Source organism: Narcine bancroftii, chromosome 3, assembly GCF_036971445.1.
Source record: "Narcine bancroftii isolate sNarBan1 chromosome 3, sNarBan1.hap1, whole genome shotgun sequence".
NCBI lineage: Eukaryota > Metazoa > Chordata > Chondrichthyes > Torpediniformes > Narcinidae > Narcine > Narcine bancroftii.
Window position 1 is genome coordinate 54,270,201 of NC_091471.1, and position 26,352 is coordinate 54,296,552.

At 39.1% G+C, this 26,352-nt stretch overlaps 1 long non-coding RNA gene across 1 annotated transcript; it reads right to left on the reverse strand.

Annotated features, from left to right (window-relative positions):
• Positions 1-5,744: 5,744 nt before the first annotated feature.
• On the reverse strand, positions 5,745-26,352 carry LOC138756110 (uncharacterized). The gene is made up of 4 exons (XR_011352752.1): positions 26,225-26,352; positions 22,188-22,293; positions 17,938-18,012; positions 5,745-6,660 (listed from the first exon to the last, which is right to left on the reverse strand). It is a non-coding gene; the product is annotated as an uncharacterized lncRNA (long non-coding RNA).

Consider the following 26,352-nt stretch of genomic DNA (forward strand, 5'->3'; position numbering starts at 1 on the left):
ATGAAATGATGTTTGGTCTTCCTTACATGGGATTCCACAGTGATACCCCTATCCCTGAGGCTAATGACCAATATATATCTAAATTTTTACAGGGACTTTCTACTTCTCTCCATGACTTAAGACAGAAGGGTTTATTAGTTCAAACTCCACCCCTGGAGTATCCTATTCATTCTATTAAACCGGGTGATTGGGTTTATGTCAAAGCATGGCAAGATAACCAACTGAAACCTGTCTGGGATGGCCCCTATTGTGTATTTTTGATTACAGTCACTGCCGTGCGAACAAAAGAAACCAGCTACTGAACCACAGAATAACGACATTGATAATCTACCCTCCACCTTGCATGCAGTCCTTCATCCTTCTGATCTGAAAGTTACACTACACCGGGAAAAAGTGCCGTAATGTTGTTTTTACCATTTACTGTATTGTTTACTTGTTGGTTCCCAATTTCTGGAACATCACTTAATTACTCACAATGTATTAAGTCCTCCTGGAATAGGGGCAGCAGAGGTGACAATTTTTTACCTTTAGAATGTAGACAGGGCATAGATATAATGTACAGTCATAGTGGGATATGGGTTAATAAGGGATTCCAACATGGACCAGGGGAACTGAACAGCTTTAGAGGAATAGATTTAATTTGTATTTTAGCCTACACAGGTATTAAAGAGAGGAGTTTTAAAGGGATAGCACAAAGGAGATAGTGGGACAAAGACAGACAGAATGGTAGTCAGAATTGTACATGTGGCAGAGATAGAATTAATACATATGCTAATGTACACAGACAGGCTTGGACTCACAAGTTCAATGATACTTATGCTAATGTTAGCAGACAAGCTGCAACACACAGGTTAAACGATAAGAAACAACCCTCCCCAACTTGGTGTCTTCTCAAACATCCTTTGGGTCCCTCAGACATTCAGAATGTTAAGCACCACCTCGTTAAGGGGAGTCCCAGTTATAAATGACGTAAGCTGCTACAGAACGCTAAAGCTGCTTGGCATTTAAATCGTTTAATCAGACTCCAGGCAGCCTTGGACATCATCATCGAACAGATAGCAATGGCCCTGAATTTAGGGGCTGAAGAAAAACGACAGATACGAGCCACAGTTCAACAAAACCGCCTGGCTCTCGATTACTCGTTGGCTGCTGAAGGCAGCGTTTGTGAAAGACTGGTTAACGACAATGCTCACAACGGTCAGGCGGTTAAAGACACTTCTTCAGGAGTTCGAAAATCTTCCCATGCCCAGGTTCAGACGTGGCAACCTTGGTCCGGAGTGGGATGCACTAGACTTTTTATTGGTAACTGGAGTCTGATACCCACAGCCCTTATAGCAGCTGGACTCGTTATTCTGGCCATTATGGTGCTCCCCTGCCTAAAGACTTGTGTGCAGTATATAATTCAACGGACCCCTCGCCAGATCACTATAACCCAAAGGATGTATGTTTCCCAACTTCTGTCTGATGATACTGAGACTGCAGTTCGTTTACTGACCAGCTGGGAAAAAGACCAAGTTTGCAAGTAAAACATTTTCAGTTAAGAGATCAGTATCACTGATCTAAAAGAAAAGTGAGGATTGTGAGAGATGATAAAAACTGATATACAAATATGAACATGAAGAAACAAAAATTGATACATGGGTAAATGAATGAAGCCAGTACAAACAGGATGAGACATGGATATTAGAATGCAGGAAGCAAAATCAGTCTGAGTAAGATAAGAATCTCCTAGCCTAACAGACAGCAAGTTCACTGTATGAATGAGATAAGGATAGACAATAGATAGAATGTAGGAAGTAGAGTTAGTCTGAATGAGATAAGGGTCTTCTAGCCCCAGATAGATATTAGCAAGTTTGCATATGTAATTAGTAAGCCTTAGACAGTATTAGCCAGTTCTACATATGAAGAGGTCACAGCCCTGAGGGTCGGGAAGGTGTAAATTAGAACAAAGACAGGGTTGTGAAGGAAAATGAGGATAATGACATGATGAGACACCGACAGGATACCCCCTGGTCCTCCAAGTTCACAGAAACAGCACGTAGGCAGGCAGGATTGCCTAATGCCAAACCTATCCAGGAGGCAGAAGAATGTAAGGGGGAGGGTATTCCTATACTGAAATCAACTGTATAAAAGTTGGGTGAGCCCCAGTGTATGTGTATATTCACAGGGTAAGGGGAAAGCACCCAACTTTGCATTGTTGTATAATAAATGTTCTTTGTTCTCAATTTTTGTCTCAAGCAATTTCTGTGAAGGTACTTCTGTTTCTAACAAGTATGTTGAGTACTATATAATAATCATATAACTTAATAAAATGGAAGCAGAATCTTAAAGAATTCTGAATTAAGTGATGAACAAGATTAATTATATATATATATATATATATATATATATATCTGTGTTCAAAGGTTTTCCATAAAATTGCATGATTGTCCACCTTATATTTTAGAACAATGAAAAACTATGGCAATAATTTACATTATATACCTACATCATAAATCTGATGGTTAAACATAAATATAATTTGAGATCTCAAATATCTATTCATGTCATTGCTATTAGAATTCTACTCCATCCACTGAGAACTTGTAAATTGAACAAATCTGTTCAAATCTGACTCAGAGGAATGAAAAATATTCACTTTCGTTCTTACTATGAACATACACTGGAATAATGTTTGACCATCAAGCTTCACTGAGCAGTTCTGTGCGCATATTGTATGACTGTGCCATCATGACCTGATAACACAACCTGCAGTATATGGTATTTTACATCTTCCTCTCAACCTGTTAAGACTATTTGAATCAGATAACTATGATGAGGCTAATTAGCATGTCAATTTGAATGAACTGATTATTTAAGTTCCATCAACAGTTTTTTTCTCTCATAGCCCGCAATTTAATTCTCTGCATATGCGATTCCAAATGTTCTTTAGTCATTCACAGTTTTTGGAGGTTGTTGCCTACTTTGGCATTTAATGCGCATTCATAATTTTCCTTTTGTTCATAAAAATGAAATAAAATGGCGTTGGGGTGGGATTAGTGTAATTGAGTGCTTGACTTGGTCGGCCAAAGGGTCTGTTTCTGTGATGTAAAACACCATGACTCTTTTATCACACACATATACACACACATATTGGGAGAGGGCAGCTTGTGAGTGCCAAAAGTAAAGCAAAAGTACCAAGGGAATGATCCTCGGACATGTTGGTGTTCAACTCCCACCAGTCCAAATTTGAGATTAGATATTGGCATGTTATAAAACAGAAACATTACACCACAGTACAAGTCCACAGTTATGCTGACCTAATTTATAGGGAAATTGTAGTGGATGGAATGTTCAATATTTTTTTCTCTCTAAAAAGACCAAACTTTGGTTATAATGTCTCTTTTGAATGGAAGAAAGACAGCATAATTAGTTTCCCGGAAATTTGAACAATTCATATATTACCTACAAATGATGTCAGGCCAAATCCAATATGTTCTCTAGTTTCCCACAATCTGTACAAATTGAAAAGCATTTGGCAATGTAAAATTATTTCATAATACTTCAACTTTCATAATGCTATTAATATAATGCTGTTAGTATAATCTATAGTAAAAGCTAAGGGGCTTTGGATAGAATCAGAACATTTATGCATGTAGACACATGGGCCATTGTCAGCTTAATGTTGCACAGAACGGTTAGTGATAGTTTCAGGGAAAGGGGCACTTAATTGTCCTTCATCTTGGCAGCTGCACTCTAGTGCAGCTTTCCATCCCCTGTAATTGCTGGAGAGTTCACAGAGAATTTAGCAGTTCCTTTTTTGCTTTGTTGAGGCATATTTTTAAGATGCCTAATGATGCAGAGAAAATTCACTCTAGATTATCCACTCAAGCACATTTAGACAGGAAGCTGTAAGATTATGAGACAAGCAACAGCCTGGCTCCTCCTTATTTGTCCTCTCCAGCTGGCAGGACAGAACTATCAGAGGTGACATTGAATACAGGTGGGATACATTTGTCAAGGGTGTCCTCTGTATTGGTTACAGACTCTCTTGGCATCAGCTCAAGCATGACCAAGAAAATTTCCTTTGATTATCTTCCATCCTCCTTTGGCCTCCTTCCTGGAGAATGGTTTTTGCAAGCAGTATTGAAAGTAGGAAGGGCATAAAATATACTTTTGGTAAGACTTCAATGTCCATCATATCTAGGAAGCACAACCACTGACCAAGTTTGGAAATCCTGAGGGATACTACTGTCAAGTTGGTCTGTGGCAGCTAGTGAACAAGTTAACATAAAGGATGAACCTTCTTGATCTCATCCTTCCCAATGTATTGCAGATGAATTTATCCATGATAGCACAGGAAAGATTAACATACACTGTCATCACACCGAGGGTATTATTCATTGTATATTGTGTTATGACAAACATGTTAAATGAGACAAATTCAGGACAGATCTGGTCACTTAAAATAGGGCATCCATGAGGTCCTGTGACTCATTACCAACAATAGAAATATACATCACCACAATCCATAACCTCATGGCCCAGCATATCCTTCATTCTTCCATTACTATCATGTCAGAGGAGCAAGTTGAATCAATAAAGAGTGAAGAGTGCAGAAGAGACTGTTGAAGCTCGTGCAGCCTGATCACACCCAATTAACCTACGAAATCTGTATGTTTTGGTGAGTGGGAAGAAACTGGAGCACCTGGCAAAATGTACAGACGCCTTACAGATTGCTTTGGATTAGAACCCAGGTCCCTGGAGCTGTAATAGCGTTGTGCTGCACTGTGGGAGGATCAGTGGCAGAAAAAGAATGGTCCACTTTTTGGGCTCAATTCTTTAATCAGGACAGGTCTGAAGAAGATGTTCGGCTTGAAATATTAACCACACAATAAGCAGAGATGAGAGCTCAAGAACTAAAACAAAAGTAACTGCTGGAGTGTGTTGATACAACCACTACACTGGCTGCACTCCTACCAGCCTACTGCAGGATGCAACCACTGTACCTTCAGCTAGGAAACCTGGGAGGCTGGCCCCACCTGCCAGCTGTCAATCAAGAAAAACTCGAACCAGTCCCTTCAGGGGACAGTTAAGACTGGTGTACAAAGTTTAAGCTAATTAAATCCTGGTGTACAGTCTCAGAATCATTCACACAGCAGCGCTCAGATGGAGGAACTCGGAAGGTCAAGTAGAAAATTCCATCAAAATACTTACAGCCTATTTTCCTTCATGGATGGCTGCCTGACCCATTGACTTTCTTCAGCAGAATTTTGCTTTAGATTCCAGCATCTGTATTCTTTTGGGCCTCCAGAATTAATGGGTCAGCTCAAAGCTCTACAATCTTACCACATTTTCATACAACATACTTAAGAAATATTACTAAGGCAAAAAAAAACATTTGAGGGTGAATTGATGGGAATTGTGTGGATAGGTGTTTCTCGCTGGCATAGACATAGCAGTCCTGTTTCTGTTCTGTATGACTCCAAGTCCCTACATGGTAGACACCACCTTTTTATCAATAGCAAATAGTGATGGGCATTAAATACTATCCAGATGCCATAAATAATAAAAATGGCTCTCTTTTTCATTGTCTATCCCACAGACTCATTTTCCGCCTTATTGTCCTCAGCAGTGCCAAGGAACAATGACCTTCTGATTGTATTAACATATCATTTCCATTATGTTATTTTTGGTCATTATGGGAGATTTACCAGAAGAGTTGCTGAAATTTGAAATCATTAGGCTTCAGATGGAGAACTGAGTATAGTTCTATCGGTGCAACATTTTATTGAATTAACAAAATCCAGAAGATAACACAGAGGAGGTTTATACAATAGCTTGGTTTGACTGGTTTCAGTTAAATTAAGAGATTGGAGCAGGAGGAATTATTCTCCTTTGTGGAGGCAAGGCTTAAGACTTAATAGTGTTATTTAAACTTACGAAGGGTTTTCAGAAACGAATCTGATTTTTTTTGTCATGAACATATCATGAAAATAAGAATTAAGGGGCAGAGGTTTAGAGGTAACATGAGGGGGAACTTCTTTACTCAGAGAGTGGTAGACGTGTGGAATGAGCTTCCGGGAGAAATAGTGGCGGCGGAGTCAATTGTATTATTTAAGAAAAGGTTGGACAGGTATATGGATGAGAAGAAGATGGAGGGTTATGGGCATTGTGCAGGGAGGTGGGACTAGAGAGGGGTATTTGGTTCGGTGCGGACTAGAAGGGCCTAATGGCCTGTTTCCATGCTGTAAATTGTTATGAAATATGTTATGTTAAATTCATAGTTTTGCGGCATCATTTCAGGTTCAATTATTGTTATAAATTGTATTTTAAACAATAAATAAATTAGTCCAAAAAGAAGAGCAAGTGAAGTAGTGTCAGTGGTTCATTGTCCATTCAGAAATCTAATGGCTGAGAATAAGCTGTTTTTGTGCTGGTGGGTGTTCGTCTTCAGGCTCCTGTACCTCTTTACTAATGGTAGAAGTGTGAAGAGAGCATGGCCTGGGTGGTGATGGTCCTTGAGGATAGAGGCAGATTTCTTAAGGTACCACTTTGAAGACTGATGCCCATGAGAGCACTGGCTGAGTCATAGCTCACTGTAAACATTTCCTGTCCTGTGTATTGGCACTTCCATACCAGACAATGATGCAACTGGTCAGAATGGTCTCCATAGTACACCTGTAGAAATATACAAGAGTCATTGGTGACCTCCCAGATCTCCTCAAACTCCTCAGAATTTAATTGTGAGCTTTCATCATGATTGCATCAAAGTTAAAATGAACAATATTTTCATTACAAAAATGGCCAGAAACCTATGTCCTTCCACAAAAGAGTTAATAACCAGCAATTATTGATTTTAAATGATCTTATAACTAACTGAGGTTATTGGGTGCTTCTGGAAAATGAAAAAAAAAATTTGATCCCTATATGCCCTTGAGAAGATGATGGTGAATTTGCCTGCTTGACCCAGTCTTTCCAAGTGTCATTGGGAAGAAATGACCAGGATCAGTGATATAATAGGATATGAAACAGAACATCGATAAGTAAGTTATGATACATATATCACCTGAAAGCTCTGTTAATGACATTTTCTCTGTTGTGCAGAGATTTGAAAGTGCTTGTGCCTGAACCACATAAAGTTAGTTAGCAAATACAGCATAGTCAAGAGGGCAAATGGGATATTGGCCCTTCATTGCTACACGAATTGAATTTAAGAGTAGGGATCCTGCTGTCACTGTATGGAGTTCTGGTGAGGCTGTACCTGGAGAAGTGTGTGCAGTTCTGGACTCCTTGAGGAAGGGGATACTGACTTGGGAGGAAGTACAGAGGACATTCATCAGATTGATTTTTGAAATGATGCAGTCAGCTTATAAGGAGAGACTGAGTAACCTGGGAGGATACTCAATGGACTTTAGAAGAATGCAGGGAGATCTTTGAAACAGATTAAATCATGAAAGGAATAGATAAGATAGAAGCAGCGAGGTTGTTTCCACTGGCAGGTAAGACTAGAATGCTGAAACAGCCTCAAGATTCAAGAGAGGAGATTTAAGTCCGAAAAGGAGAAACTGCTTCTCCCAGAGAGTAGTGAATCTGTAGAATTATCTTCACAAATTAAGCAGTTGAGGCTGCCTCAGTAAATGTATTTAAGACATAAATATGGTTTTGAACAAAAAGGGAATAAAGGTCCATGATCCAGGTAGATAAATTCATAGTGGACCAGCCATGATCTTATTGAATGGTGGAGCAAACTCGATGGGCAAGACTACTGCTCCTTTTTCTTAAGTTGTACAACACCATTGATAACTGAGTGTAGAATGATGGACATAACATTCTGCTCAACATTTAAGCATTAGATAATGTTTGGGCAATTTTTTCACATTGTTGTGAGTGGATTGATTGAACGCTGTGATTAGTTGAGAATGCAGGATCCTCCATTCCCCTTCCCTTCCCCCTTCCTCCTCCCCGACACCAACCAATTGGCAACAAATTAGTTTTGAGATAAGCATTTTTTCTTTTACTAAGTCATTCTTCCAAATTGGGCTTTACTGAACATTGACCTCCTCTGTTTTGGAGGTATATTAACATTTAAAATGATCAGTGAGACCAGAAAGAGGAATTTCCTTCAGTAGCATAATCCTGGAGAGCACAAAAAAATCTGTTGGAATATTGAGCAAGCAAAAAACAAAAATGCTGAAGGAACTCAACAGATCAGACTGCGTCCATGGTTATAAATGGTGAGTCAATGTGTCAAGTTGAAACCTTTATCAAGCTTAAGATAGACTGTGTAAAATTACATTTATTTAGGGGATAAAAGCTTGGAGAGGGGACCAGAGGTGATGAAAAACAAGAAAGGTGAAATGGGAAGTGCTGAGACAGTGGAGAGACAGGTGGAAGGAAAAACTATAAAGAAGGGAGGGAAAAAAATCAGAGAGAGAAAGATATAAAATAAGTTGAGAGTAGGTAAGGAAGAGATGGAATAGGTGGAATCAGATAGGGATGTTGGTTACATAAAATGAGAAGATTCAATGTTTATGTTGTTTGTTTTCAGGGTGTCTAGGAAATATATGATGTTTTGTTCCTCAAGTTTAAATTTAGCCTCAGATTGACAATGGATGAGACCACGAACTGACATACCAACCATTTTAACTCCCTCAACCATACCTATGGACACTGCCTGCCCTGCTGAGTGCCACCTTAATTCTTTGTTTGCACCATATACTTGGAGATTTGTGGTAAGGTTGCAAAGAAGTGACCATTGCATTTTTTAAGGAACATTTAGATCATTGATTCTCAACCTTTTTCTTTCCACTCACATACCACTTTAAGTAATCCCTATGCCATCACTGCTCTGTGATTAGTAAAGGATTTCTTAAGGTGGTATGTGAGTGGGAAGGGAAGATTGAGAATCATTGCTCTAGACCCAATTGTTACTGGAATATTTTGATTGAGAAAAATTGTCATTGGCCCATTTCCTATGGAGTTTTGAAACCATGCACATAATGAATCAATTAGGTACAATTAAAACATTGGTTTTCAATTTTTTTTCTTTCCACTCACATACCACCTTAAACAATCCCTTACTAATCACAGAGCACCTAAGACATAGGGAATACTTAAAATGATTTGTGAGTGGAAAGAAAAAAGGTTGAGAACCACTGAAAGATAAATATTTGAAATGGGTGAAGGGGCAAAGCCAAAATGAAACACCAGGAAAATATGACCAAATATTAAAATCAGGCTTTAGGACTGAGATTCAAGAGGATGCCAAGTATAGGATGGGCTCCCGCAGGGGTCCTGGAATGTGACAGATTCTTGATTATATCTGGGAGCTTGGGTTCAGGGGCTCAAGCTTTACTAATGGATTGAACAGAAAGCTGTGTGGCTGAAAAGGCAACAGGAGTGCTGGAGGCAAATCCACAGACACTCAATGCTCTAAACAGACTCTATTGCTTCTCTTTCTCTTCATGTTGGCGATGTTAACCAAGGCTAATGGTGCATTTTTGTGTTCCTTTGTGGCAGGCAAAAGTTGCAGGGTACATGGAAATGTAAAATTAAACAGTGCAGGAGCATCATCTTTTATCATTGAGATGTCCATTCAAGAGAATGATAATAGCAAGAAAGAAACTGTATTTGCATGTGTAGGTTTGTGTTTTCAAGCAGATTTATTTTCTGCCCAACAGACAGTGGGAAAAAGAGTGTGACTAGGGTGGGGTGAGACTTTTCATACATTGGCAGCATTCCTGGGGCAATGTGGAGAACGAGTCGATGGTTAGTTTGTGTGATGGCCTGAGCTGTATTCACTCCTTGACAGTTTCTTGTGGTGTTGGACAGAATAGTTCCCATACCAAACTGTGTTGCACTGGGGCAGGATGCTTTCTACAGTGAATCCATAAAAATTAAGTGCCTTGGCATCAGGCACTTTGTAGCTATATCTCCTTGATCACCATACTCCCATAAGGTCTTGGAGAATGGTCTGATTGAATAAATGCCTTGATTCAGCATCTCTGTGCACTTCTGATAAAATGGAATTACATTTAAGGCACATTGAGCTTCACATAAAATATTCTCTCTATGGAGTTATTCTTTGAAAGTGTTATCAGATGGTTGAGAAATATTATACTTCCTGCATGACCTGCTAAGAATAGGGAAGAAAGGGCAGAGGGAGGAAAACAGACCAACAGACAAAAACCAGAAGACATGGGTTAAGAGTGAAAAAGGAAACGTTTAGGGGGAACCTTCACACAGAGTGTGGTAGGAGTGTGGAACGAACTGCCAGTTGAAGTAGTGAATGCAGGCTCAGTTTTAACATTTAAGAAGAATTTGGAGGGCTATGGACTGGGTGCAGTTCTGTGGGACTGGGTAAAAAAAAGGTTCACCACAGTCTAAAAGGGCCAAGGGGACCTATTTCTGTGCTGTAATATTCTCCTGGTTCTATGGTAATTATTGCATATGAATAGGAGGACAGGAGAGGAAAGGTGATAATTATTCAAGGAGGGATGGCTCTGTGAATGCAGATCTGGAGGAAAGGAGACAGAAAGAAATGGAAAGAGACAAAGACAGAGATGGAGAAAAGGATAAATGAAGATAGATGTGGGGGGATGGGTGGTGTAGCTAACGTAAACTGGAGAAGTCAATGCTATCCAGTTGGAGGATGCCCATATGGATATGAGGTGTTGCTTCAATTTGCAGGCGGTCTCAGTCAAGACGTCTGTGAGTCCATGAACAGATATGTCAGCATGTGAATGGTGCAGGTAATTGAAATGGGTTTCCACTGGGAGATCCCTGTTATTGAAATGAGCAGAGCTGGGGTGCTCAATGAAGCAATTTCATAATCTAAGCCCAGTCTCTCCAATGTAGAGAAAACCACTACAAGAGTAAAAAGACAGAAATGCTGGAGGAACTCAGCAGGTCATGTGGCATCCATAGGTGGTAAAGGCATATTACCTAGATTTTGAGCCTGAGCCCTTCCTCAAGATGTGAGCAAAAAGGAGGTAGGTGCATATATTAAGAAAATGGAGTAGAACAGACCAACAGACAAAAGGTTTTAAGGGTGGATATGATAAGAGGACAGGAGAGAGGAAAGGTGAGAATTGATTGATGGAGGGGGATAGTTTTTGGTTCTGTGAAAGGAGACAGAGAGAAAAGGGAAGAGAGAGAGAGAGAGAGAGAGAGAGAGAGAGACAGAACTAGAGGAAAGGTGACAAGGAAAAGATAGGGGTGGGGGCTAATTGAAACTGGAGAAGTTGATTAATGCCATCCATTTGGAGGGTATTCTTGCAGAATATCAGATGTTGTTGCTCTAATTTACAAGTGGTTTCAGTCTGGAAGATCATGAGTTCCTGGACCATGTCAGCAAGGAAATGGGGCAGCTAAATGAAATGAGTTGCTACTGGTAGATCCACTCTATGGCAGTGGACAGAGCCAAGGAACAAAAAAAAAGTGATCTCCCAGTCTGCTTCCAGTCTCTCCAATGTAGAGGAGACCACAACCAGAGCCCTGGATACAATAGATAGCTCCTGCAGATTCACACACGAAGTGCTGCTTCACTTGAAAGGATTGTTTGGGGCCTGGAATTTTGCTGAGGGAAGAAGTGAGGGCACAAATGAAGCACGTCCTGCAGCCTCAGGGGTAGGTCCCAAGGGAGTGATTGATGAGATGGAAGAAGTGGATGAGGGAGTCATGGAGTGATTGGTCCCTGCCCTAGATGGAGAGAGGAGGAGAAGGAAGATGTGACTGGTGGTGGTAACATGTAATAGGTGGTCGAAATGGTGGAGGACAGGAGAAAGAAAATGTGAAAAATGGTGGATGCAGAAACTGGTGGAACAATAGGCAAAGACAAAGGGAAGCATGTCCTTGTTCTGTGTGGGGGCAGAGGGGACCAGGGCAGACGATTGAGTAATGGAGGATACATGGGTGAGGGCCGAGTTGAGGGTGGTGAAGCTGAAGGCTCATTGTTCGAAGAAGGAAGACATCTCTGAAAATCTGGCATGGAAGATCTCATCCTAGGAGCTGATGTGACAGAGAAGATGGAATTCAGAGAAAGGAATGAAATCCTTACAGGGGACAGGGTGTGATGAGGTGTAGCCAAGGTAGCTGCACAGGTTGATGGATTTGTAGAAGACATTTGTCAAGAGTTTGTCTCCTAAGCTGGAGATAGAGAGATTGAGAAATAGGACAGTGTTGCTAGAGATGGGCCAAGTGAATTTGAGGTCGGGTTGGAAGTTGGCAGCTAAGTGGATGAAGTGGATGAGCTCATCATGGGTGCAAAGTAGTCATTGATGTAATGGAGGAAAAGTTGAGGAGCCTTGCCTGTGTAGGCTTATAGCATGGATTGCATATAGCCAACACAAAGGCAGGTGTAGCTGAGGCCCATGCAGGTACCACTGTTTTCACAGAGCCAAAAACACCCCCTCCCAATCAATTCTCCCCTTTCCTCTCTCCCGACCTCCTATCCAGATCCAATTGACACCATTTGTTTGTTGGTCTGTACACCTCCACTTTCCCAGTTTTCCCTTCTCTCGATTATCTTTAATTCAGACATCTGCCTGTTTTTTACTCATATCTTGAAGAAGGGCACAGGACCCAAACGTCAGTTACAGTATATATTTTTGCTTCCTTTGCTTTCCCCACAATTACAGTGTCTGCAGACTTTCGGTGTTTCACTTAGAAAGTTGTGAACTAGCTTTCTCTAGATTGAAGGGCTTGGACTGTGCTCTAATGTGTTCTTGTCTCTGCTCTGAGCTGTTCATTGATTTTTTTTTTAGCAGCTTTCCTAATGATCTGGTTTTACTCATTAGTTCAATGAACAAAAACTGGTCCCAAATGCGAGAGTTGTGGAAAGTTCAAAATCAGACACTCGATGCCAGAGGCAGCAAACTTGTTAATTAGGCCATTGACTCAATGCCACTTACCTGTCCAGTCCCCTCATCTCTGGATATCCAAAAATATATATTGCCCCTGTCTTTAAGGCAAACCATGACAAACTATCTACAATTCTGCTGGATAGACAATTATAAAGATTCACCATCCTGTGGCTGATGGACCTTCCCCTTATTTCAGTCCTGAATCAACACCTTATTTTGAGGTTGGGATCTCTGGCTCTAGACACATCAGCCAAGGGAAATATCTCACATTTATTCTGTCAAGCCCCTGTAGCATTTTTTAAAATATTTTAGTGAGATCACCTATCAGTCTTCTAAACTCAAGGGATTAAAGCTTGCTTTAATTCTGCTCATCATCTCAGGAATCAATCTGGTGAACCTGGATTAAACTCACACTAATGCCAACATATTCTTCCTTATGTGGGAAGACTGCTTTCCTGGTATAACCTCCCCAGGGTCCTGTAGAAATGCAGTAATATATTTTTTTTTATTACTGGACTCAAATATTCTTGTGATAAAGACTAACATGACATCTGCTTTCCCAATTGATCTTTACACCAGTGAGTTTCAAAGAACGAAACCCAGATCCTTGAAGAATTTTTTTTTAGTCTCCTATCACTTAAAAAAATACACAGCTTTCCTTTTTTTCCACCCAAAGTGGACGAACTCATATTTTTCTTACATAAATTCCATCTTCTCTGTTTTTAACCATTCACTTGTCCATGTTTCCCTGAATCCCTTCTGCCCCTCCATCATAACCCAGATCATCACACAGTTTTCAACATCAGCAAACACACTTGATCCTTTTATCAAAATACAAGAAATAGTTTAATTTTATTTACCACATCAAATCTTGGATTTCTACCTAATTTTCTTTCACCTGAGGTATGCAACATATCCTGATAATTGAACAATCTGCAACTGGATCCTTGACTTTCTCATTGCAAGACAACAGTTAGAACGAATTGGAAACAATTTCACCTCCTCACTGATCATCAACATAGGTGCACCCCAAGGATGCATGCTTAGCCCATTGTTCTACTTGTTAATATACCAATGACTGTGTGGGCAGGCACAATTCCAATGCCATCTACAAGTTTACCAATGACATCACACTTGTTGGCAGAATCATAAACGGCAATGAGGAGATAGATCAGCTCATTGAATAGTCTAATGACAACAACCTTTCGTTCAACGTCAGCAAAACCAAGGAGATCATTGTGGACTTCAGGTGGAAGTCAGGGGAACACAACCCAGTCCTCATTCAGGTCTCAGCAGTGAAGAGGTTCAAATTCCTGGGTGTCAACATCTCTGAAGTTCTGTCCTGGGGCCTCCACATTGATGCAATCACAAAGAAGGCTCGCCAGCAACTATACTTTGTGAGGTGTCTAAGGTGGTTTGGCATGTCACCGAAGACTCTCATGAACTTCTACAGGTATACCGTCAAGAACATTTTGGGTGGTTGCATCACTGATTGGTATGGAGGTGCCAACTCTCAGGACAAGAAAAATCTCCAGAGGTTTGTTAACTCAGCCTGTGACATCATGGGCATCAGACTTCACTCCATCAAGGATATCGACATGAGGTGGTGTCTTAAAAAAGGAGACTCTATCCTCAAATCCTCTACCCCCACCACCCAAGCCATAGCCTCTTCACTTGGCTACCATCAGGGGAAAGGTACAACAGCCTAAAGACAAGCACTCAATGGCACAAGGACAGCTTCTTCTGCACTGCCATTAGATTCCTGAATAATAAACCAAAGACACTACCTTACTTTTCAAGCACTAATATTGTTATATTATTTTATTTTATTTTTATAGTAATGCCGCGAAACACCAAATTTCATGACTTGTTCATGACAATAAATCCTGATTCTGAATCTGTGATGAATTATTCTCAGTCAATTTATCCAGGTCAGATACACTGTCAAGCACTGCCCTAATGAGGGACCAGATCACATGCATAAATTCATTATTCCAGGTACTCCCCAACTTACAACCGTAATTGGAACCAAAGGATCTGTCATATCTTGAAATGACCGAGCAATCATATTAGGAATTTTGCCTGTGCGTGTGGAATACTGAAGTCTTAAAGCAAATGTTTTTTTTTAATTTTATTTAATAAATCATGATTAAACATACAATAATGGATACAGCTTAGAAAATCAAAATACATACATGATATTTTTAATGTAAATAATAACCCCTACAAACCTCAAATCCGCTACCCTAACTTACCCACCCCCTCTAATCTACCCCGGAAAGAAAGAAGAAAGAAAGAAAGTGGAGATCTCATAACATAAAATTCATCAATTAATTACCATGGTTTGGAGCAACACCCCTAACATGTGGAAAAGGGATTTAATAATTCAACATCATATAATCCAAATATGGGCTCCATTTTAGCAAAAAAGGAATAATTATTACATAAATTATATGTAATATTTTCCAATGAAATACAAGATCTCATGTCCAAATGCCATTGTTGAATATTCAAATTAGTCTAATTTTTCCAAGTAATTGCCAAACATTTTCTAGCCACAGCTAAAGCTGATCTCAAAAAAAAACAATTTGAAATTTATTTAATTTTAATTCTAAATTCAATTTTTAATATTACCCAACAAAAATACTAAAGAATCTAATGGAAGTTTCAATTTAAAAATAGCTTCTAAGAGTTCCTTAAATCTATTCAAAAAGAGTTTCACTGTATCACATGACCAAGTAGAATTTAAAAAAGAGCCTACTTCCTCGTGATATCTAAAACATAAATCTGAAGAAATAAACTTATATTTCCTTAATTTTTCCTGAGTTAAATATAATTGATGAATAAAATTATAATGAACTAATCGAAACCTTACATTTACAATTTTACAATTTTAGTTACACTATCACTACATAAATTCATCCAATCATCCTGAGAAATAGATACAGCTAAATCTTTTCCCCATTTTAATCTAGATTTATGAATATCCGGCTTAAGCATTTTATTCTGTAATAAAGCATACATCTCAGACATTAATCCCTTCTTTCCACCTTCAGTAAGTAAAATTTCAAACTTAGATTATCTAGGTAACCATAAAGTACACCCAAAATTATCCAACAATAAGGCTTTGATTTGATAATAAGAAAAAAAGAGTATTCGAAGATATAACATATTTCTCTTTCATTCTTTGAAAAGAAAAGAAAATATCCTGCTTCATAACAATCTTACAGCAATTTAATACCTTTTTGATCCCGTAACTTTAAAAAGTTGATTATTAAGTATAAAATAAAAAGCTTATTTTGATACAAAGGAATTTTAACTGAAATTTTAACTTGAGTACCTATAACTTCATTTTTTATACCATAAATCCATTAAATGTTTCAAAACAGGTAAATTATTATTACTCAATCATTTAGGAATCCATCTATAAATTAACTGATCTTTCTTCTCACCAATTTGAGATAGTTCAATATTAACCCACATCAAAGGTTTATCCAATTCAAACATCCTATTAATAAATTTCAGTTGTGCTAATTCATAATAATTTTGAAAGTTAGGGAGTTTCAAGCCTCCTAATTCATATTTCCAAGTTAATTTATGTTATGATACCCTTACCATTTTATCTTTCCACAAAACTTTCCTCACCAAAGCATTTAAATCAGTTTTGGCTTCATCCTCCAATACTTCAGAAGTATTCAATTTTTCATAAGATTTTTGAAATAGATCAATAATTTCCTGAGGTTTATATGTAATCATTAAATCATATCTAATAGCATTTATTGTTCTAGAAGCTTGTTCCATTTTTAAATGCCAAGCTAAAACTTGGTGAGCTCTTTCACCCAATTCATAATACCTCTGTCTAGTATTTGTAATAATTTCTCAAATTTATATGTTTGCAATGAATTATATCATAACTTCATATTAACTAAACATACTTTCTTAGCTTCTGTCAATTTTTGTTGTAAGTCCTTTTCCAAAATCTCTATCTCCTCCTCCAATCTACTTACTTTGGCTTCATGCTGTTTCTTAATTTTAGCAGTATAATTAATAATTTGTCCCCTTAAATAAGCTTTTAAAACAAATCTACTATTAATTGAATCCATATTTATTTTCAAAAAAAGCTGTATTTGATCCCTTATAAATTTACAGAATTCAGCATTTTTCAACAGCAAAGAATTAAATCTCCAATGATAAACATTCTCTATTCTCTCCAAATCAGTGCATGTTATTAATAGCAAAGAATGATCAGACAAAATCCTACTCTTATATTCAGCCTTCAATACCTGGCCTTGTAACTGATACTAAAAATAAATCTATTCTGGAATAAAAATCATGTTGAAATGAATAAAATGTAAAATCTTTCTCTTTAGGGCTTAACCTTCTCCATATATCTACTAAATTAATATCTTTCATTAACGCCATCAATTGTTTAGCCATTTTAGTCCTAATTACTGATTTTGGAGATTTATCTAATAATGGATCCAAACAACAATTAAAATCACCCCCTACCATAATTTTATCACATGCCTGATTTAAATTAGGAAGAGAATCCAACATAAATTTCTTATCATCTATATTAGGAGAATAAACATTCATTAAAGTCCAACATTCAGAATAAACAATTACAATTAGCAATCAAAAGCCTACCAGCTGACTCAATAAATGATACAAATTTAAAGGATAACTTTTTATTAATCAAAATAGCCTCTCCTCTTGCTTTTGAATTTAAAGGAGATACAGTAACTTGTCCAACCCAATCTCTTTTTAATTTCAGATGTTTCTTCTCAGTCAAATGTGTCTCTTGCAAAAAAAAACATCAATCTCAATTTTTAAATATACGCCAACACTCTTTTTCTCTTAATCGGATTATTAAGCCCATTAACATTAAAAGTAGCTAAATTTAAATTAGCCATCAGTATAAAAACATTTCAATAACCACATCACCACACATGGTGAAGCACCTCCCCATGGCAACCACACAAAAATGACCAAAAGATCACCTCAAAGATAAAAGAAATGAAAGAAAATCCATATGTCTAAAAGAAAACCCCAAACAAACAAAACAAAAATACTGTACTACAGTAATACTCACCTTAATTATATGGGAGTGACCAGTGCCACAAAGTGGCTGACGACTTCAGAAGGATCTGTAGATAAACCACCACCTCTGGAACAGAGCAAAAAGAAAATACAAGCAAATCATTTCAACTGTGAAATGCTTCCTCCAGATCTCTATTAACTTGATCATCATCAATATCAATATCAATCAACTGTTGAGATTCCTTTTCTTGCCTTTTATTCTTCCTCTTCGGAACTAGAACAGGCTTTTGAAGAAACCTTTCTTGACTTTGCACCTGTTTATTATCCAGTAAAAAATTCACAAATGTAAGAGCTTCGGCGTCATCACTAAAGAAATGAGATTGAAAATCTCCATAAAACAAAACTTTAAGTACCGCTGGATATTGGAAAGCAAACTTATATCCTTTCTTCCACAGAATAGCTTTAGCTGAATTAAATTCTTTACGACATTTAATAACAGCTTGACTCAAATCAGCATAAAAAAGACTTATTTTTTACTACTAATGGGCCCTAATTTCTTCTCACATTCCACATTCTGAACAGCAACTCTTAAAATCAACACTCTATCTTGATAAAGTAAACATCTAATCAGGATAGAACATGGAGCTTAACAAGGAAGAGGTTTCCTTCTTATTGCTCTATGAGCTTTGTCCAATTCCAGATCATTCTGAAAATATTCCTTTCCCAAAACTTCAGGAATCCACTTCTGAAAAAATTGAACCGGGTCTGAACCTTCAAAATTTTCTGGAAGATCAACAATTTTAACATTATTCCTTCAACTTTCATTCTCCAAAGCATCAATTTTCTTCAGCAAATCACTTCTCTGAATTTCCCAACAAGTAAATTAATCCTCCAGCTGTCCCATCTTTTCTTTACATTGTTCTACATCATCTTTACAATCAAGAAAATCTTCTTAAATTTATCTTGCACCTTGTCCACCACTTTCACTTTTCCACATCCAACTTAATAGAAGATATTTCCCCTTCATGTCAGCAAGCTGTTTCTTTGCAGATGAAAAATCTTGACCCATCCGAATTGCCAAATTTTTAATGTTTAGATAAATCAATTTGTCAAGTTGAATCTGAATGATGAGGATCAAATGTAAACTTTAAAGCCTGTTTAACTATGGGCCTACCCTTATATATAACAGTTTCTTCCTCCTCCATACCTTGATCTTCTTCTTCTTCCAGTCCTCCAGTGTCTTCTTCCTCCTCCTCCATTGATGCTGAAACCACTTCAGCTCGACTATGAGTGTAGAATCCGCCTCCCATCAGCCCAGGATTACTGGGCCAAGAGAGGCCGGGTCCCCCCTGCATCCTGGGCCACACTCAGTGTAAAGCGTGTGCACGGTTGTTCCTCCTGGTCTGGAGGAGGATAAAGTCAGGTGTCGGTGCCATCTTCTGCTGCACTGCGCGAAGCCGGCACCAGTGTAGAATTAATCGTACCAGAAGACTGGCACTGTGGACGAGGATGAGGAAGAATCTACTCCAGAGGCTCCAGTTCAAAGGTAGGCCCAAATTCTTTGGTGTTTGATAACTGTTTACGATCATTGTCTTTGCTGTTTATGCTTTTGTTTTCTTCATAGTTACCTCTAGGATATTTCAGCAATATGTTCAATACTTTCTAAAAAAAAAATTAAAACTTTAAAAATGTGTTCTTAATAGTTCGGCAGGGAGAGGTGTCTCTCCACATCTTCTCCCTACACCATCACACCACACCCTCCCTTAAAGCAAACTTTTTAATCAAATCTTTTTTCCATTTGTAGATTTGATTATAACAACTTAAAGCTTCCTGAATTTGTCGATCAGCCTTGGTTAATCTGTCCACATTCTGGTCCAAATTTACATTGATAGTCGTTGTTCCAGGGTCCTGGGGTCCTTAGGCTGGGGGCAGTCATCTTGATTCTTGTGCGCATGCACAAGTCATCGGTTGGCACATGGGTGGTGCGTGCATGGCAAGTACACATATTGGAGTTTGGTTGGCATGCACACATGAGTTAAGCATCCTGACGATATTGAATTTGTTCTCTTAACTCTCGCACAGGCGCAACCTCAACTCCAATACTTGAACCCATCATGCATGTGTCAACCAAGGACTTGTGCCTACGCACCCAGCCTAAGGACCCTGGGATGCCGACTAAAAACGTAAGTACACTAATTTTAGCTCTTACATGCCACATATCTCTGCTACAGTTTGTCAAATATAACATAAACCACGTAATTTTTGTTTTTGTTTATTTGTCAGTCGTATAGGTCACAAGTCAGGGAGTACCTGCATTCCATCCCTTTGAGATAAAGGTCATCAATCTACCAGCATGTTAAATTACTTTTGTACCTGTCCTCATGCTTGAAAATAAATGATATGAGGAGCATAGAGAAGGAATAGAGAAGTACAACTAATTAGATAGACTTTCAAAAGTGCTCTGCGTTTTTGTCATTTGAGGTAAGAATGTGGTTGAATGAATCCTGCACTATGCCTATGTTCCTGTGAGCCAAAAACAAAAAGTTATCTGAAAATGGAACACATCACAGTTGAGATGAATCAGAGACAAAAATTCAAATGATCTTTCTTTTCAGATTCAGAGCATGCTGACCCAGTGCAGAATTAAGCCCCTGCAGAATTTAAGACTCAGCATCCTTCTAAGATATCAAGACTGAAATTGTCCTAATTGGTGCACTATTTCAGCAAATGGATGTGATGGAACAGAACATTTCTAGTTCATCATGTGGAGAAGCAGAGACCAATAAAATATTTGTAATAAATATTTCCTTTTCTGCTTGGCACAGGCTTGTAAAAATGCTGAAGAAAAAAATTCAAGATATTTGAGAATAATTAATGAGATGGAAAATACAAAATTGGATGGAAAGATTTTATCCCAACATGACCTGACCAAAACCTCCAAAGTCTAGGCATTCCAGGAGTTTATCTGTCTTATCTTACCTACTGCTCTCGCAGTACCATATGACTCAGGCTGACGAATCATTTCAGGATAAAAGAACTCCCGTTTTCTATCCAGACTGGAAGCTCTATCTGACAGCTTGCCATTCCTGCAGGAGTCATGGTGTAAAGCAATCCTATGGCACAATCTGTAATTGCCATAGCCCTGATACTCTGACCACAGTGACATGTGAAGTTATAGAGCATTACATCACAGAAACAGGCCCTTCTGCTCAACTCATCCATGCCAAGCAGATTTTATACCAGAGTAGAGAAACTCAAAATTGCACATACAGAATATTTGCTGGAGGGAGTCAGTTTGGGACCCTAAATAAATATCAACTGACCATTTCTTTTCATGCAAACTCCCTGACCCGTTAAGTTCCTTCCACCTTTATTTCTCTTCCAGAACTAGTTCGACTTTCCTGAATTTGGCCCACATTCCTCTAAACTTTTCTTATCTATGTGCTTGTCCAAATGTCTTTTAAGCATTGTAAGGATGCCTGCTTCTTCGACTTCATCCGGTAGTTTGTTTCATGTACCACCTTGTGTGTGTAAAAAGTTGTTCCTTAGCTCTCTTCTAAATCTTTACCCCTCTCATCTATCCTGGGTGGGGGGGGGGGGGGAACACATCCCCATTTACCTTCTCTGTGCCCTTCATGATTTTACATCTCAATAAAGCCACCCTTCAGCCTCCTAATCTCCAGGTAACAATATCTTACCTATCTAGTCTCTCCTTATAACTCAAGCCTTCCAATCCTTGTAAATATTTCTGTACCCTTTCCACTTTAATGACATTCTTCTTTTACCTTGTCAATTAGAACTGCACATGATGTCATCTCATCAATAACTTATACTGTTGTAACATGACGTCCCAACTATTATTCACATGTCCTGACTGAAAAAGGCAAGCAAGCCTTTTTCACCACCTTGTTTACCTGTGTTGCCACCTGCTATGGTACCTGTAAGTGGCACCATTGAACTTTAGTGGAATGGAAGTATGTCCATTGAAAAGGTAGCAGGAACCAATGGTGGATTACCCATTAGGCTGAATAGGCTGAAACCTAGAGGCCTGGAAGGTAAGGAGGCCATTCCATGACTTGCTTTATCACCTGAAAATCCAATGAAGCACTGGCATCTGTGCAGAGGGCATGATGTACAGCCAATGAATTTAGACGTTTGGGGGTGGAGGGATGCAGCTGATGATGCAAATAGAGATTGGTAGCAACTGCTATCTTGAGAATAAACGCCATAGTCGTGGTAGCTGTGGAGACTGTTACCTTTCAACAGCTCAGGCCACAGCCGCATCCTCCACTCTGTGCTTACCATGTAAAAATAGCAGGTGATTCTGGCTGGGTCTCATCAGCCCACTTGAAGGCCTGACTCGCAGCTGCAATCTCTCTACATTACCGGCCGCTTCTAGTTCCAGAGACTGTGGATTAGAGCACAGGGGTGGTGTGTAACAATAACATAACATAACATAACAATTACAGCACGGAAACAGGCCATTAGGCCCTTCTAGTCCGCACCGAACCAAACACCCCTTTCTAGTCCCACCTCCCTGCACAATGCCCATAACCCTCCATCTTCTTCTCATCCATATACCTGTCCAACCTTTTCTTAAATAATACAATTGACTCCGCCGCCACTATTTCTCCCGGAAGATCATTCCACACAGCTACCACTCTCTGAGTAAAGAAGTTCCCCCTCATGTTACCTCTAAACCTCTGCCCCTTAATTCTTAACTCATGTCCTCTTGTTTTAAACTTTCCACCTCTTAACGGAAATAGTCTATCCACATCCATTCTGTCTATCCCTTTCATAATCTTAAATACTTCTATCAAATCCCCTCTCAACCTTCTACGCTCCAAAGAATAAAGACCCAATCTGTCCAATCTCTCCCCATACTCCAGATGCTTAAACCCAGGCAACATTCTGGTAAACCTTCTCTGCACTCTCTCCACTCTGTTTATATCCTTGCTATAATTAGGCGACCAGAACTGCACACAGAACTCCAAATTAGGCCGCACCAACGTCTTATACAATCTCAACATCACCTCCCAACTCCTATATTCCATGCAATGATTGATAAAGGCCAGCATACTAAAAGCCTTCTTCACCACCCTATTCACGTGAGTTTCTACCTTCAGGGAACGATGTACCGTTACTCCTAAATCTTTCTGCTCTTCTGTATTCCTCAATGCTCTCCCATTTACCACATATGTCCTATTCTGATTCTTCTTACCAAAATGAAGCACCTCACACTTATCAGCATTAAATTCCATCTGCCATTTTTCAGCCCACTTTTCTAAGCAGCCCAAATCACTCTGCAATCCTTGAAAACCTTCTTCATTATCCACTATTCCACCTATCTTAGTATCGTCTGCATATTTACTAATCCAATTCACCACCCCATCATCTAGATAATTAATGTATATAACGAACAACAATGGGCCCAATACAGATCCTTGAGGCACACCACTGGTCACCGGCCTCCAACCTGACAGACAATTATCCACTACCACTCTCTGGCCTCTCCCTTTCAGCCAATGTTCAATCCATTTGACTATCTCAAAATTTATACCTAAAGACTGCACCTTCCTAACTAACCTTCCATGTGGTACCTTATCGAAGGCCTTACTGAAGTCCATATAGACAACATCCACTGCGCTACCCTCATCCACATTCCTAGTCACCTCTTCAAAAAATTCAATCAGATTGGTCAAACAATGGGGGAGAGGTGTCACAGGGGATGAGGCCAGTGGGACAGGGGATGGGGACTTTCCCTTACCAGTGGGACGGAGGCAGGGACTTCTCACTGCCAAGCAGGATAGGGGATGGGGCAAGGGGGCGGTGACCTCTCTCTGCCCAGCGGGACGGGGTATGGGCCCACCACTTTAACATTTTGTTGAAATTGGCAGGGTTTGCAAAAATAGGTTGTGCATTAAATTAATTGTTGGATTTATATAATATTAAACTAAAATAGTGATTTTGCTTCAAACAGATACAACCAAAGGTGAAAGTTATTTGTTTGTACTTTAATATGTCTATGTTTATAATCATCCTTGTACTGTGATTTTGCATAATCAAGCTTTATTAATAAATGAAACCCTAATTTTTTCCTTCACTGCAGGGATATTTGGTCCATTATTATTCGTGCGACAATTGTAGAAATCACGTAATGCATAAAATGTTTTGAATGAAATCTCAACAAAGCGAAAGGGAGAAGCTGAACTCATGTTTGTAACTTGAGTTGTAAAACCACAATGCTGGAGGATCTCAACAGGTCTCACAGTGTGCGTGCGAGGTAAAGATGTATTACCAACATTTCGGGCCTGAGCCCTTCTTCAAAGTATCTTTACCTTCTGTGGATGCTATTAGACCAGCTGAGTTCCTCCAGCATTTCTATGTTTTTTCCACAATCATAGCGTCGGATGAAGGGTGGGGGCCATGGGGTAAGGTCAGGGAGGGGCTTACTAAAGCTTCGCCTAAAGCCCAGATAGTAGTTAATCTGCCACTGGCAGGAACACTTCAGAAATTAGGAATAATATGTATAAAGCATAGCATAATTTGTGTATGGGGGCCCGCAACACCAACCTCCAACCTGCTACTGGGGACCCATCTAAATTTCTGGTCAATAATGACTTCTGACTAATAGCACCATTGTTTGCTCTGAGCCTCAGAAGGGAAGGGTGAAGTCAGGTAGAGCGATGTGCAGGTAATAAGGGCCTTGATGGTCAGGGAAACAGATAGGAGATTCTGTGGCTGAAAATGAAACTTCAGGATAACATGTTGCCTCCTCGGTGCTTGAGTCCAGGATGTTTCTGAGTGGGTGCCGAATATTCTTAAGGAGTGGGGTGAACAGCCAGAGGTCGTGGTAGATATTGGTACCTATGACATAAGCAGGAAAGGGGTAAAGTTCCTTCAAAACAAGTTTAAGGAGTTAGGAAAGAGGCTGAAGAGTTGGACCTCCTGTGCCATGAGCTAGGAAAGGTCAGAATGGGAAGATAGTGCATACAAATGTATGGCTGATGCAGGGCCAGGGTTTCAAGTTCTTGGATCATTGGAACTTTTTCTGGGGAAGGGGTGATCTGTGAAAGTGGGAAGGGTTGCACCTGAACTGGAGGGGAATCAATATCCTGGCAAAGATGTTTGCAATGCTTTTGGGGTGGTTAAAAATCACAATATGATTGAGTTCAATTAGAGATTTCACAAGGAGGAACTAAAGTCAGATGTGTCAGTATTTCGGTGAAGTAAAGGGAATTATATGGGCATGTGAGAGTAACTGGCCAAAGTAGACCAGATGAGGCCACAAGTCGGGGAGATGGCTGAGCAGAAAAGGATGGGATTTCTGGAAGAAATGAGGAAGGTGGCATCATGATAAATATATAGTAAAAAAAGGAAATATTCAAATGGAAAAATGTCACAACTATGGCTGACAAGGGAAGCAAAAGCCAATGTAAAAGCAAAAGAGAGGGCATACAAGTAAGCAAAAATAAAGTGAAGATAGAAGATTAGGAAATTTTTAAAAACTTGTAGAAGGTAACTAAAAAACTGATAAGGAGGGAAAAGATAAAGTATGACAGTAGGCTAGCAAATAATATCAAAGAGGATACAAAAAGCTTTATCAAGTACATAAAGAGTAAAAAGATGTTGAGAATAGATAGAGGACCATTAGAAAATGACACTGGAGAAATAATAATGGGAAACAACGAGATGGAAGAGGAACTAAATTAGTATTTTGCATCACTATTCACTGTAAAAGGCATTAGTAATGTGGATAATAGACAATAGGTGCTGGAGCAGGCTATTCAACCCATCGAGCCAGCACCGCCATTCACTTAGATCATAGCTGATCTTCCACTATCAGTACCCTTTCCCTGCCTTCTTCCCATAACCCTCAATTCCCTTGCCTTGAAGTTATCCAAAGGACCTGCCTCTACCACCCTCTATGGCAAAGCATTCCACAGACCAACAACTCTCTGGGTTAAAAAAAAATGTTCTCATCTCAGTTCTAAAGCGCCTTCACTATGTTCTTAAACTGTGATCTCCCCCCACATCGAGAACATGTAATCAGTTTCTATTGTTACAAGATCAAACCAGCAACCACAAAGAAGGCATATCACACAGGGGTAAAGATGAACAATTACTTTATTAACAAAAATTTACCTTAAAACTTTATTTCAAAATCCCCCCCTTTTATAACAATGCCCACAGGTTACTATGCAAATTTCTATAACAGTGTAAAATTAATAAATTCCCCAGCCTAAACATAATATATGTAATTAAAGTCTAAGTTATATTTCCAACCAGCCCACAGAAAAACATAGACACAAAACAAACACAAAACACACAAGACTCACAAAACTTCAATCTCCACCGAAGCAAAGATCATAAACAAAATTCAGTTTGTTTGGTAAATTGAAGCCAAAAGATCTTTGAGAGAGAGAGAGCACAAAATTCAAAGTTGTCTTCTTGTGTTGCTTGCAGA